This window comes from Lonchura striata, chromosome 2 (genome assembly GCF_050655825.1).
Source record: "Lonchura striata isolate lonStrDom1 chromosome 2, ASM5065582v1, whole genome shotgun sequence".
NCBI classification, from domain to species: Eukaryota; Metazoa; Chordata; class Aves; order Passeriformes; family Estrildidae; genus Lonchura; species Lonchura striata.
The window spans coordinates 39,377,711-39,394,094 of NC_140704.1; the positions used below are offsets into that span (position 1 = coordinate 39,377,711).

General features: G+C 38.3%; 1 protein-coding gene across 1 annotated transcript in view; it reads left to right on the plus strand.

Moving 5' to 3' along the window:
* The first annotated feature begins 3,966 nt into the window (after positions 1–3,966).
* Positions 3,967–16,384, plus strand: part of LRRC3B (leucine rich repeat containing 3B) — a 145,509-nt gene continuing 133,091 nt past the window's right edge. Inside the window, exon 1 of the mRNA XM_085573221.1 lies at positions 3,967–3,984. The gene's annotated coding sequence lies outside the window, so the exon portion shown is untranslated. The remainder of the gene's footprint in view (positions 3,985–16,384) is intronic.

The following is a 16,384-nucleotide window of genomic DNA, read 5'->3' on the forward strand; positions in this document are numbered from 1 at the left end:
GTTAAATAAGAGTCAGTTGTTGGAGTGCTGTAGCACTCCAAAATCCTTGATGGAAAATTCCATAATTGCATAAATAGAGATAAGAAATGCTTCTTCTTACCTTCCCTCTCCAAACCTATGTACTCCAGAAGATACACTGTTCAGAAATATAGAATGAATTATATTTTGTGTTTGATTTATGGCAAGTTTAAGATGTAGTGTCTTCTGCAAGCTAGAAATATGACCTTTGTTCATGTAGAAAATAATCGTCATCTGTTTGAGGTACACACTTTAGGAAGGATAATGGGAAAATCCATAATGATCACTAAACTAACTATAAACCCTCACAGAAAGACCCTGGTGCAACACTGAGAGGTTAATCAGAAAAAGCATCCCAGCTCAATATTTTTCAGTGGCAGTATAAGCAAGAAAATTAACAAATAGACAAAAGGAAGCTAAAATAGTTGGATGATAGAGAAGAATAAGATGAGAAACAATACTGAAAATATGAGAAAGACATAATATAAATTGGACATGTCACTGACAGCATCACCTTGAACAGCAGGTACAGTTCTACTGCTGTGTCTCAGGAAGGGTTTCTCTAAAATAAAAGACATTCAGAAAAGCAAACAGCCCTAGTCACATGGGAATTGTTCATAGATTAAGAGAAAGAAAAGAGGAAAAGATAAAAGCAAGAAAAAACAATAGCCCTAGGACACAATCAACAAACAATAAAGGACATGTTTCCAATTCTGCTCACTATCCAGAGAGTGGAGGAACAAGTAATTGTAATCCAATGAAATTAAAAAGCTACAAATTCAAAAAGAATCATAAAAGGTCTTGCATTTTGCCCAATCATTTGGAGAGCTATTGCTACAAAGATCTAAATAAATTTTAATTAAAATTATGTGAACATGAAGAGGGAAAAAAAGAAAAAAAGAAACCCACATTTTAGTCAGACAAGAAACATAATTTCAGGGTTTTTTTTAAGGACATCCCTTTTGAGGACAGCCTTCTGACATATGCTTTACTCAGCATTATGATAACAGGCAACTTGCAGGAGATCTGGGCTTGCATATGTATATTCAAAGGTTTTCTTGAATCTTAGGTAGATGAGCCAGATATAACCAGCTGTTACCTCAATATAGGTTTTGTGGGCCTCACCAGAAGAATCTGTTTCTGGCTACAGACTGTAGTTTACATGCATGGGTGGCCAGGGCTGATGTGACAAACATTTTTGTATTTTTTTGAAGCTGTTTGTGGCTTATAAGGTATGATAAACCTCCCAACTTACCAGGCTCCTGAGCTGATGGCCAAAACCTGGATTGTACATCTGAGGCCATACACTTGCTTCAATGATGTGGAAAAGACTCCATTAATTAGACCCATAATATCTGTTATGTTCCTCAGGAACAAAAGTTTTCTTTCTGTTTATTATTGCTTCCTTGCATGGAAGTAGTGTGAGCATAACTTTTATAGTTAATGCATAATGCCTAGATTTTAAAATAATTGAGAAGGAGGTTTTGTTATCCAAAGGTAGATCTTTTAATATAGTTCTTATCAAATTAATAGTATCTTCATTTGTGGATATATTTACTATAAATAGCTTAATCATTTTTATGATGCCAGAAAGTCTCTTACCTGATGATTTCTTATAAGCACATTAAAAGAAGGTGGCATATTTGATAAGTCTCTGTGGCTTCCCTAAGGGGGGAAGAGAAGGGAGTGCTGAGGGATTAGAAGTCTGATTAGCGCATAATGAAGAACTTTACTTTCTAAAATAAAATTAGGGTAATTATAAAATGACATGTTCACATATCAATGCAATGACTTAACTAAGGTTGCCATAGAGCTGGAGATCATAACACGAGGAACTGCCATAATTTCTGATGCTAAAGTGAGAAATTTGCATGGGGCACATTTCTTTATTTTGCAGTTGCTTTCCTTGACACTTGCTAGCTCCTTATTCCTTTTGCTTCCTGTAGTCTTCCCCTGACTCTTCTCCATGTTCTCATACGGTTTTGAGAAGGTGCACTCCAATGATACTGCTCCCTTGCACTGCCAGTGATCTGTTGACAGAGCCACCCACACAGACACCTGACCTAGAGATCATGCCCTGAAAGTCCTCTGAACAAGGCTGTGGGTTGGACCCATAATGCAAATACTGAGTCAACACATTCTACTTGCCTTATGACCTCTGACCTGGATGGAGACTTCACTTATTTCTCTTTTTTTCTGGGAGATACTGACTCTTAGGGAGACTCTGTGCATAGATAAGCTTACTGGGAGACCCTTGCTGACTGCAAGTGGAGCTGAAGACCCTCACAGACAATAACAGCATGAAAGGCTAGTGGTGCTGTCCCCAGGAGTCCTGTCCCAAAAAGTGAATTGTTAATTAATCATTCTGTTGAAATAAATATCAGATCTCTCTCAACATAGGAAGAATAAAATGTCTGGTTTTTTTTCTCTTTAGTGAAATCTCATCAGTTATTCTAAAGCATTAAAACATGTTCAGCATAAAAACCAATAAAAGCTAGTTACGGTTTTGTTATTTGGGTATTTATTAAAATCTCTTCAAGTGGGGTTATGTTTGCTATAGTAGACTGTCCTGTTTTACTATATGTTTGACATAGTTTATAAGAATACTTTTGGAGAAATAGTAGATGTTATTTTATCTTATATGTTATTTGCAACACCAACTCTAGAACAAGTGTACAATGCAGGAATTTTCCCTGCTAACTATACAGCTAATTTACCACAAGTGCAGCACAGAGTAACACACAAATAAATATTTGATGAAATTTTCATCTTGTAAGATAGTTCTAACCAAGGAAAAACTTTACTTAGAAGGTCCACAGCTGTATGGTATTGTGTATGGTAAGGCATATATTCATTTAGGGTAGTTGGATTTGATTTATATTTATAGTTTTTTACTACTGTAAGGATGATCCCTCCATAGCTACCTTCCTTTCTATACATAACACCCCTGTATGCTTCCATCTGGAAATGAACTGTGCCAACACTGAGGAGTAAAGTGGTCCAACACACTTGTGTTTTTATATCTTGTAAGCTTGACAAAGTCTGGTAATTATCATTCTTGATGACATGCAGAGGTGGCATAATGCAGCAGAGGTAGTTACAGACTTTGTGTGAACATAAACTACAACACCTTTCCATGATAAAAACCCCAACACATACATGTATAAAACCCACATAAATACATAAAATGAGTGCTTAATGCATTACAGCTTCCCATGCACTTTTTTCCTCTGCACAAAAGGAAGGTTGAGGGAGGAGCAGCAAACACTTGCACAGGTACCTCTTTTGCATCTCTCTACAGAGTTAGAAAATTGGTATTTCTCCTGAAAGCTGCCAGACCCTTGGATTTGCCTCACCTATTCTTCTCTTTATCATGGTACCACTTTCTCTCCCTGGGTGGGCCCTTTCTGTAAGGAATCTCTGCTCTTCCAGCTTTACATGTGCAAGACACTATCTCCTCCACAGTTTATTTTGCAAACTCCTTATACCAAGACATGTAATTCACTGTGACAGCACCCCCCACAAAAAAAGAAAAAGAAAAAAAAATTCCTTCCTTGGGTCTCTATAGGTCTTGTCTTGAGTCTGCACAGATTTGCCAGGACAAGATAAGTTTGCACACAATTAGCAAGAAGAAATATGTGTAAGTAACTGAGCTTCAGTTGGCAGAGAATGTTTCATTTTCAGTTATTGCCCTTTAATCCAGCTCTTGACTCAAATTCTTCTCTTTTGTGCGTGATAGACATACTTCTTTTTTTTTGGTGACAGCTTCTTTTTACCCATTCCAAAGTTCATATGCTTATACACTTGCTGCTCCATGCTAACTAAAGCAGAAGATAGCCCAACCTCCTTAATTAGGGCTTGCATGCCTCCATTTAGCTCAGCTGCTTGGAGGAAAGCAGCCTTCCAGGGTGAGCTATCTCCTCTCTAGGGTGCTGCCCTGCTCTTTGGATGATACTTCTGAGCCAGGTAGGGAAGCTGCTTTCTTTCTTATTGCCCTTTGGAGGTGAGGAGAATTTGTGAGATTATGTGTCAACAAAAACTAATAGGGACACATCAAAGCCTGTTTTCCTCTCCAATTTCCTCAGTTAAAAGGGAGAGGAAGAAGCATTTTCTGTCTTTAAAGTTTTTATTGAGATCTGGTTGGCATTGTCTACTCAAGGCTGGACTGAATAACTGTCTTTATTTCCCTTTGTTCTAGATGGGGGCTAAGATTTCTGAGCAATCTTTTTATTTCCTGCTATGTTTTGGAATAAAACTTCAGAATATTTTTCATATTTTCTGCATATGGCAGAAACATGACTCGAAAGTGGTTGTTTTATTAACTTGTACACATCCTGTGAAAGTGGATCAGGTTTATTCAAGCCACAAATGGAGCAGCGCTTGTACTAAAGACACAGCTAAAGCACATGTTCAACTGAGCAGAACATAAAGTTGAGCTAGCTTAGGCACTGTCATTGGTGAGCTAGCTTCAGGTACTGTCCTGGTTTTGGCTAGGATAGAGTTGACTTTTTTCTAAAGCAGCTAGTACAGTGCTGTGTTTGGATTTAGTATGGGAGAGGTCTGTTGGATAGGCAGACTTCTGGGCTATCGATGGAATCATACTGGGGGATGAGCAAGAAGCAAATCTTGTCTTTAAATAAGATATTGATGGATTAGCTCCCACAAGCATGTCTAGATTTATTTCTTGACATATATATATATATATATATATATCTGCTCAATGAGTTAAAAAGCAACAGCAAAGTAAGCCATAATTCTGAAGGAACTGGAACACAATAATGCTGCACAGAGCTGCCTAATTAACAAGACCTGAAGTAACTGGAGTAAATTAGCAGAGACAATTAATTTTTGTTGCATCAAAATACACTGGAATGCTGCAGAGCAAATGCATAATTTTCATCTCTGATTGCTCAAAAGAACTTATGGGACCTGATATTCAATTTATTTTAACATGATCCCTGAAAAGCATGTGGAGGCTTCTAATGTTTTCAAATTTTAGTGTGCAATGACTGGAATTTAAAGTATTTTTCTGCTTCAAGTGTGTGGAGTGTAATTCCTGAGTAGCAGTGTACCTGTAATATTAGTTTCTTGTCTCCAAGGCTACAATTACCATCTAAAGTTGCATGTGCAGCAGTGGTGATGGTGGTAACTCTTTGTGACCATCTCTATGAATAGCATTATTTTATCTGCAGAATGTAGATAGGCCCTGAAAGTCAAATAAAGGGGTTTAAAAAAGGACAGGTTTGTTGTTGCCAGCAAAAATGCTCTAATCCAATGGATAATTTGAACCCTGTCTCAGATACCCCCTCACAATGGCAGCTGAGGCAGGTTAGTGAAAACCTTGATACTGATATATCACTAGGCTCATGATTACATGCTAAATGCACTGTAAATTCCAAGTGCTGCACATTTTTAAAACACCACCTTTCTGGCCTCATAAACTACTTCTCTGCTACCAGAGGAAGGTAAGCTATGGCAACTCTACAGAATTCCTTGGTGATATGCATTTGATTCTCAGCAGAGGATTTAGGAACACAAAAGCTTCTCATGAATGACTAATAAAGTTCATCTCAGAAAGTCATGTAATTGAATGCAGACCAACTTATTCTTTCTTCTGCTCCACTTTATTCTTTATTCACAGTCCAATAATGGCAAAACACAGCAGTTTCTCTTCACATAACTCCCTGTGTTAAGAAGCCATATCCTAAAGGCCAGTTCCAAACATCATAATGAGCAGAGTTAAATCTGAACTGGGTCTACAGTCAAATAAATACCCACCAGAAGTAATTGTTGGCTCTGGAGAAATCTGTCTTTAGATTAATGGCTTTGGCACTTCCTTGTACTTGCAGCAAGTAACTCAAGGTGCCTGCTGTTGTAATGATGGCTGGTAACAGTGAAGCAAAACCCCATCCCTCAGTGTATTAAATGTTTGGTGCTGTAGTGAGTGAACTAAGTGCCTTTAGCTAGAAGACCTGTGCTACTGTCCCCTCTAATGCAAGTGTGCCTTTGAAACAGCTGCTATAAATTACACCAGGCAGAATTTGTATATTGGTAGACTTGGGTCATTTTCTAAGTGTGGATTTGTTGATGTGAGTATAATGCTTTGTAATTGGGGACATCCTCTTTGGGCATGCCCTACTTACTATATAAATGAGGTGCTTCTGAGAAAGAAAATAAAGAAATGTCTGCTCTTCCTCACTTAAATAGCTCTGCAGAGAATCTGAATGCCGGAGCTACCACTTGCACATTTATGAGCAACTAATACTTAAACTATGCCAGTCTAACCTGAAGACTCACTTGAAATTGCATGTGGGTACCAGAGGCAAGAGAAATGTTAGCTTTGAATAAGAACTCACTCATTATTATTTCTTCACTGGTTAAAAAAACCTCAAACATAGAAACATTAGGTGGAAAAGTGCAGCAACTGCTTTGAATAATTTTGTAGTTATGAGTGAAATGAGTGTTTTATTTGCTTTGAGTAAAAAAATAAAAAACAGAAAACATGCCAAGACATTTTTGTCCTGCTTATGTGACTTTTACATTGTAATGTCTACTGAGAAATCCCTGCTGAAGAGGATGATTGTTATTCTTTACCAACACTTCTTTAGGAACTGTGAGTCTGAATTCCTTGATCTTTCATCAAGGCTTTGATTCTATTAACAAAAATTATACTTCTCATTGATTTTTCTTCCTTTTTTTTTTTTGTTTGTTTTTGTTTTGTTTTGGGTTTTTAAAGATATATCTATTTTACAGTAAAACTAGCAAAAGTCACAGGAGCATGTGTGTGAGAAGGATTTTGGTTTTCAACAAGAAATGGCTGAATATGTTTTTGAAACTGAGATCATTAAGCAAACTTTTTTCTTGTAGGAACGATATGGAGAAGATTCAGTATTTTGCAATCATTGTTTAATTTAATTGATGTTCTTATTCTAAAAGTACAAAAGATTTAATCAGGATTGGCTTTGGTATAATTATTTAATAAGCTTTAGTTCTGGAGGAATGAATTTAAGTGGGAATGAGATTTCACACAACTGCAAAACAGAACTCTTGAACTTGATGAAAGGTTTGACCTTCTTTCTTTTTATTAATCTCATTTTGCCCTCTGTACTTCAAGTTGTTTAGCTAAGAACAATAGCAGAGGAACCATGATGCTTCATCAGAGGATGTTTCTTGCAGGAGATAGTCCTGGGAAATCACACTGGATAGATAATGGTTTTGGGAGGGTGGAAATCAAGAAGTCCACGTTATTCTGTGTAGGTTCTCTTAAATCAAACCCATATTTTGGCAAAAGTAGGGAAAATGTTTCAGAGTGAGTTGGCTTTTTATGACCACCCTCTGCAGACTCTGACTCCCATTCATGGTGTCAAGTGTTGTGGTTTGAAGTGTTGCTGCCCCTGGGCTGTTGTTCACTGGAGATCCCTGGGCCCATTGTTGTAATGGCTCAAGGGAACATGTGATATTATTTGCAGTTTTGGTGACAATGAAAGGGGGAGTTCACCAGAGCCCATGGCCTGGTGGGCTGGAGCCCAGCTGCTCAAAGTGCAGGTTGATGTGACTTGGCAATGCAGGGCACCCCAACAGCTCACCTTGAGGGTCTAAGCAAGAGAAGAAAATAATACTTAAGATATTCTGAATTATTTTGTACACCACACATTTAGAGGCATTGCCACCAGACAGGAAGATCAAGTTAAATGCCAGAAATTAATTGATTTTATGCTTCCTGGAGGTTTTATTGAAACCTACGTAAATTAAAAATTAAAAATCTATAATACAACCACAGCCACCTTGTTTCCCCTGGGCCAAGCTGAGAACAGATATCATACCAGGGTACCAGAAATTAAACTCCTCTTTTATAACATTTTCTTGTAATTTTTTTTTTCTTTGTGAAATATCCCATCCCAGATGGGACTTTGAGATCCACCAGGTGGTATTTATGGGTATTTTGCTTGCCCATGTTTGTCTGGTAAAACAGGTGGGCCTGGAATTAGAGGATTGAAAAGGAAGGCTGTGTCTCGGAAACCAAGGGAACGTGGCAGCCTTTGCCAAGGGAAGCCTGCTTGTGAATGTGGATTAATTCCTGGGAAAGTCATTTAGCGCCAGCTAAGTCATTGTTGTAGCTGAAAAAAGAGACCAAGAGAAATAAAAATAACAGTATCTTATTGAATATTTCAGATGGAGAAGCTCACAGAGGATGCTTCCTGAAAGTCTCTTTTCACTTAAAAAGCTGAAGCCAGAAATAGATCTCAAATTTAATAATTTGAAGGAGATAAAATTGGACAGTTACTTTTGGGGTTTAGTCTGTCTGATGGTATCATCAGAAGGAAAAAGCTTAGTGTAACATGAGAGTTTGTCAAGTATTTTTCAAGACGTTTATTTGAGAGCAAAGGAAAGGTAAGACAAAATCCCTCAGTGAAAGCTTCCATCATTTCCTTTGTTTGCATTCTGATGACATCTGATTACTTATAAAGATACTCAATTGGCTGTAAGTACTTTGCCAAGCCCTTGTGTGTTATAACTGCATAAACAGTTGAGCAATAAACACTGAGCAGAGCTTATAGGAGCTGTGAGAGCTGCTCCTGCATCCAAATCTTGGCCAAGCTGAGATTTGCCTCGACGAAGTGCAAATTTTCCTTGCTTGTGCTAATGAACCTGGGAGCTGAATGACAGGTGGTCTGGGGGACGACTGGGCTCTTTCACTTCCAGGCATAACTGAGCTGCTTCAGCAGGTCTGAGAATTTCAGAAAGCAATCTGGGTAACTAATGGTAATGGCAACTTAGCTATCTCTTCCAGAAGTTCATTCTAAGTCTTCTCATTCAAGCACTCATTCAGAGACTATGTCTAAATTTCAATGTCTGACTAGTTGCTGGTTTCCTTCCAAATGTATGTACCTTTGCCAAAAGTGGTGTCTCTAGACAATGAGATGTCTGTTCCTTCTATTAGCACTGACTCAATTTCTAAAGCTCCAATAGATCTAAATTGGTGAACTCAATGACTGTTTTAGAAGATGCTGAAGATTTAATGTTTAATATTATTGGAGTATTTCCTCTGTGGCTTCATAGACAAGATTTGGTCCTTGCTTTTCTCTAGCTCTGTTGTAGTGAGTGACCCTGGGTGACAAATTACTCTCAATGTGTCTTTAAATTGTGATGTGTCAGTGTATATAGAGGTACTTCCATTACAGGTCTTGAGTGTATCATCATCTGTGTTTTCTTGATTGTGTCTGAGCAAATGTTCTTGCCCTAAAGGGGTCAGCACTAAAAATAAACATTTCACATGGTGAATTACTGCAATTCAACGGGTGCATTCAATGAAGAGACTGAAAAAGAACAAAAGAAACTATGCTGCTGTCCTTGGCCATTACAGGGAAGAATGAAAATCACACACTGAGGAGAAGAACAATGAGGGAAGGCAATAATTGAATATTGCATCACAAACTGGAAATATTTCAAAATGAAGTACAAATACACATTTCTATTTGTGTCTGTCATTAGCTCTATACTGGGGAGCAGGAGGTCTGGGGTAACATTTAATAGAAGCTGTCTTTCAGGAGACTGATGAAACCCCTCTTAACCTTAAATTTGTTTGTTTTTCTGGACTTTTTTGTTTGTTTTTTTGAGTGGTGATATTTTGTGGTCAAATTGAGGAGGTTAGTTTGGGTTTTTTTTGATTTATTTTTTGTTGGTTGAATTTTGGGTTTTTTTTTGTTTGCTTTTAAATTAACAGAAAACAAAAAAAATATATACCACATAATGGAAATGAATGTCAGTAGAAGAAAATGTGGAATTCTGAGTATAACTGCCTCAATGGTATGTTTCCAGCTCTTCTCCTGGGAAGTGAGCAGATCTATACTGCATCATTTGCAGATTCTGTGTGTTCCTTAAACCATGTAATGGCATGTCAAGCATGACAAAACATTTGGACACACTTAGCAGCATACCTTATTTTATTGTCATCTTTGGTTGCTGGAATAGGCACAACAAACTATAGTAGTTAACAGTTACAGTTCAATAGCTATGAAGGTTCATCTTTCCTGTGGGATTCAGTCACATACTTAGGAAGAAAAAAAATCCTTTGAGTTAATTGGAAATCACTCATGTTGTATGTCAAACTGCAGTTAGAGAAAAGAAGTTTTGAAAGATCAGTGGCATGAATGATTGTTTGCACAACACTTTCTGGTAGTTGCAGTGAAAGAATAGATTGGTACAAGTCAGGAAAGTAATATCTTTTAGTCTTCTCTTTTCCTGGGCAGGGCTGAAAAATAATGTGGGTCTTTTAGAACTACAGCAAAATCTATATACAAATTAGTCATGTAAAGCAAATGTTTAAATCTATCAAAGAAACATTAGTCACTCAGTTCTAATCAAAGGTGTTCCAGCCTGATGAAGTGGAGGGGAGAAGATGGAGAGAAACAGATGATCCACTTAGTTTTCCTGTTAGGCAGCAGCTTCTGAAAAGAATTCACTACAGCTGCAGTTCAGCAAAGCACTTGTTTGTATGTCCTTTTCATCTTCAATAATGAACCCACACCTATGCATACACTTATGGTCTCCTGTATGCTGAACAGCTCTGCCAAATCAAAGCTTATATTATGAAGTCTGTCAAAGTGATGCTTAGAAACTGACATGTAATGTTGTTCTGGATGGGAAGACATGAAGCAGTGTTTATCAGACCTCTGTAAAATGCAGAGATCTTCTAGAAGCAATCTTTGTGTCAAGATATTTTTGTACCCACAAATATGACCATGTGTTCCTTTTAAAATGGAGAACTGCTGTTTTGTTGGGGTTTTTTTTCCTTTCTGTTTCTGGTTTGGTGTCCCCCACCATTGCATCATTCATATTGTTTGGACCAAATGGTTATCCCATCACTTGACAAAGCTGCAGGAAAAATTGTAGCACAGAATTTGTGCTACTTGATAAAAAACCCAAGAAAGAGCAGCACTTTCTCTCTTTGCTCATAAGCAGCAAAATAAATGTGGTTTCAAGGGAACAATATTTGCATGATACAGAATTTTTTTCTCTAGTTCAGGAGCTAGGAAATTAACAAAGCTTTTTTTAAATTCTCAGCCATCAGCCAGAGTCTATAAAGGTTGTTTTGAGTAGAGTGGCAAACAGGTTATCATGTGACAAGGCTGAATCTGAAGTGCATTAGGAAAATGCCCTCTGCTACCTACTTACATCAATCTGACTATAGAGAGATATTTGGGTCTATTTGGTAAAATGCTACTGCTAGTAATACCAAACAGGAATTTTTTACAAAGTGTTACAGAAGCTTTTCCTTCTTCTATAGTTGCATATAAATTATTCATGTTTACATTAGCTTATAAATTAAATTTAGAATTCCTTAGGGTCTTCTTCTTAAATATTCTGTGCAGACTGCTGAATACTTTAATATTACGATTCCTTTAGATCCAACAGCTGCCTTGGATAACATTTGCCATACGGTGTTATTTATGTTTGTGCTCTCTACCAGGAGCAGATGGAATCTTCTTCAAGCAGCTTTGCTGCTTTTCCATGTGGGAGGCCTGGAGAGTAGCTGTTGGTAACTACTCATCTGCCCTGCATCCCATTCCATCCTCCCACCTCTTGTCTGTGAGCAGGGGTGAAATCCAGGCTCTGCTCAAATCTTGCCACCGAGGCCAACTCAGCGAAGGCTCTTTCTGCCATGCACCCTCCCTTCAGCCTGCTGCTGCTGGGACATGGAGGTGGCTTGGAGCTTGCAGGGAACTGTCGGGGGGGTGGTGAGAGCTAGGTGGCCAAGGCTCAGTTCAGGTATGGTTTGGAAACAGGTGGTGCACAGCACCCTTAAACAAGCTTTGCTATCACCATATTGGTGATTTTTTGATCCTGTTGATGGGTGCACAAGCCTGACAGAAGCTGCTACAGCAGCTTCCTCTCTGCAGTCCAGCTGACCGGTGTAAACTCTTCCACATCCTCCTGGAAAGATTTCAGGGCTGCAGGGAGCCTGGGACTACCATGACAACACTGCCAGGAGAAGCAGAGCTATCTGTTTTAGCTGACTGGTGTTGAATTAAACAAGTGAAGCAACTTTCTGAGAGGGTGTTTTCTCATTTAAAGGTTATATTCATGGCTGTGCCTTGGTCTACAGGTGGTTCTCCTCTTTCCCACTGTGCTATATGCTTGTGCAGCAACCAGTGAAGCAAGACTAACTTGTTCTTGGCGTGTGATGCTTGAAGGCACAGACAGATATGGCACAAATACATGCAGCGATTAAATAACACTATTTTACAAAGGAAAAGTAATTCCTTAAGCTGACCAGATTGCAAGTAGCTTGTGTATAGGAAATGTCTGAAACTGACAGTGTAGTAAGAGTAAACAAATATGGCTTATAATTTCCCAGTAACAGTGGGGCTCTTCAGGGCTCCATCTTAGGCCCACTGTTATTCAACATCTTCATAAACAATTTGGATGCAGGATGGGAAGGAATACTAAGTAAATTTGCTGATGATACAAAATTGGGTGCAGCTGTTTGTTGACTCCCTCAAAGGCAGAGAGGTCCTGCTCAGAGACCTCGACAAATTAGAGGGCTGGGCAATCATTAACCTTGTGAAGTTCAGCAAAGACAAGTGGAGAATTCTGCAGCTGGGATGGGGCAGCCCTGGATGTATGGACAGACTGGGGAATGAGAGGCTGGAGAGCAGTGCTGGGGAAAGGGACTGGAGGGTCCTCGTGGATGGCCAGTTGAATGAGAGCCAGCAGTGCCCTGGTAGCCAGGAGGGCCAGGACAGGGCACAGCATCACCAGCCAGGCAAAGGAGGATTGTCCCGCTCTGCTCTGCACTGGGACTCGAGTGCTGGGGGCAGTTTTGGCCACCACAACATAAGAAAGACATTGAGCTATTAGAGGTGGTCCAAAGGAGGGCAAAAAAGATGGTGAAGAGTCTTCTAGAGGGCAAGACACATGAGGACTGGCTGAGGTGATTTGGCTTGTCCTACTCACTGGAAGAGACCAAGGACTCATTGTGTCCTAGAGCTGTCTTGTGAGGGGAAGAGGAGGGACAGGCACTGACCTCTTCTTTCTGGTGACCAGTAACAGGACCTGAGGGAACGACCTGAAGTTGTATAAGGGAAGGTTTAGGTTGGATATGGGGAAAAGGTTTTTCACCAGGAGGGTGGTTGGGCACTGAACAGGCTCCCCAGGGAAGTGATCACAGCATCAGCCTGACAGAGTTCAAGAAGCATTTGGACAGTGTTCCTGGGCACATGGTGTAATTCCTGGGTATGTCCTGTGCAGCACTAGGAGTTGGACCTGGTGATCCTTGTGGGTCCCTTCCAACTCAGGTTATTCTGTGATTCTATGATAACAGTTTACAATACAATTTATCAGAAAACCATGAAAAGTTTATTTCTCTCTTTTTTTCTGTTTTCTCTTCTTTTTTTTTTCCCCTGTATAATTCAAAGCCTCTCCTCAAAACAGTAGGATAACACGTTCACACTGCAAGGCTCTTGGCAGTTTATTTTTGGTTTTTTTTTTATGTTCAGCATCCATGAAAGGGAGCTGTTCCATGAAACTCAGCAAAGGCTTATTACATGAGAAATCATGACCTCCTCTGTTCATGATTATTTATTGATTAAAATACAATGTACTGAATTGCAAATTACTTCTTGGACAGCTTGAATGGCAGATCATTCTTTTATGGCTTTAAAATACAGCAATACATTGGAAACACAATGTTCTGAGTACATCTACCTACCTATTCTTACCTTCCATTTATAAATTATAAAGCAGTTGGTTTTGATAATAGTAGACTATATTTGTCTCAATAGTGCAAAACCTTTATAGCTATAAGTAAACATGACATTTAGACTGAATTTTAATTAAATGTGGTTTTTCCTCCTAATTGGGAAACTTTCAGCAACAGCTTGAAAACATACAAGGAAAGCTTTCTTAGTGTTTCTGTTATCTATTAAAGTCTCAAAGGAGTTTTGCCATGTTGTTGTCCAGGGTTTATGTGAACCACAGGTACTTTCAGTCTCTTATGACACTTCTGATGTTTTAATTCAGATGCATCTAAATAATAATTTTAATATTTCTTTTCAGCCTGTTAGAAATAATATATACATTGCAACCATAGTGGATTAGGTTATTTTAGAGCTGAAACTACATGTATCCATTGGGCACATTTTAGAACTAAAAAGTATTTTTTCCTAGGGCTCAAGAAATATGGCCCGATGATTTATAGGTCCAGAGACAGTAAAGTAGGCTCTGTGTATGCAAACAATTTTATGATCACTCGTGGTTTAGGAATTTATTACAAATATTTTCAACAACCTGATTTGAAGCACATGTGAGGGAATGTTGATGAAACACTAAGTAATGCTTTAACAGGGCACAAGTGCATCATTTTGCAGTAATGAACTGCATTAATGAATGGCTGATAAACACATTCATATGGTGGTGGCCCTGAAGCATTAATACTAAAGATAGTAATAAATTCATATCAAAAATATATTATCTGTTTTCATAATTCAAGTGAGCCTGCTTACAAAACCCCTCTACTGCAAATGCTTTTCCCTCACAAATAAGCAAAATGTAAATTTACTTGAATATTAAGCTCCATCTACTATTTTCACATGACCATTCTCATGGATCCTTAGTCTCTGTGGATTCATGTTGGCCCTGCACTCACACCCAGGCTAAGTGTTGAATGCGTTTTGTGCAGGGAGCTCAGTGTGTGAGCTGCAGATTGCAGCTCTGGGAGCTTCCACTTCCTATTGAAAGATCATGACAACCCATTTTTTTGATCATGTTGATGGTTGAAATGGCAAGGGAACCAAAAACAAAAGTGGCTTGGTGAAGATCTCATAGTTACTTGCGGCAGAGATGGAAACTTGGATCATCTCTGTTGATTCCCATCTCAATGTATTTATACTCCAGAAATTCAAATCTTTTTGTGTGTTGTGGAAATCCCTCTGTATCTAGCTGGAGGCTACCAACAACAGGAGCCTACAAAAGCTAAGGAAAAAAACCTTCAGAAATTATTCTGAAGTCCTGTGGGATATATGGGATAGAGAGATATTAGAGCAAGATCTCTCTATAGCCTGTGTTATTAGGTTCCTTTGAAATACCTGCCTGAGCATATATCTGTATTTTATTGTTATTTTAAACAATCACTCTTAAGTTAAATTATTAATTTCACCCAGGCTGGTATAGTATATAAAATCTACTCTTATATTATCTCTCTTGATAAAAAAAAAAAAAGGCAATTTATTATGTTATTATGCATGGTATTTGCCTAAACTCCTCCTCTATACTCATTTCAGCACATGGAAATTTTATCAAGATCATGTGTCATTCACTACCTATGTTAATCCTGGGAAGTCTGGAGAAGCTCCATTCAGGTTCATTGCAGGCCTAAAATACTGTAGCTGATAGCAGGATGTGTCCCATGGCTCCCTTTTTCTAATGATACTCTAAACTTATCATGTAAATTCACAGTTTTATGTGCTAGTAGGAGGCATTTGTATGTAAATGTTGCACTGCCTTGACTACTCTAAACTGAACAAATAAAGATTTATTTATCCAGAAATACCTGGCAGAGAATTGTAGGGATTTATATTGTCTAAATTTGAAGAATTTGTCATTATTTGGGTTGGTTAAGGCTACTGGGGAAACAATCATTTTAGATTTTTTTAAAGGACTTGTGTTAGAGACCATATAAGTAAGCAAATAATATTTTATCTCATTAATGTCAGCAGAATGCAATATTTATTTGTTGCCTGTAACTATTGTGCCTGTAACTAAAGTTGTGTGGGAAATTAGTGAAAGAGTATTCTCAGTGAATATTCTATGCTGAATAATCTGAGAGTGTGAATGACTGTGACACTGATATTATATTCTAAGCAGGGTTGAGTGCACTGGCTACCATAAAATTTCTCTTCAGAGACAGGAGACAATGAGGTGAAACCATCTGCTGTGTATGTGTGTGTGTGTATGCACATACACATATATGTAAAAATAAAATCTCCTTTGACTTTTCAGAAGTTCTGTTTAATTCAGTAGAACTATTTCTAGTGAAAAGTGATTTTTTTGGTCTGGGATTGCAGACTGATTCAGTGAGTTATCAGGATGACTGATAGCACCTCCTGATTCAGATACATCTGTGGTGATCTTTCACTGGGATGACCCCATTGTAGAATCATAGAATCCTGCCTCTCATGCAAGGGAAGAGATCCAAAGGAAAAAGAGTAATGTTTTTTAAAAAGTACAGAAAAATAATTTGAATAAATTATAACAGTCCATATATTATTTAAAAATAAAAAAGTAGTTAGTAATATGATTATTTTTTACATTCCCCACATTGTCTTCCCCTGTTTCCCCCATTTAGTTTGGTGTGTGTGTCAACATG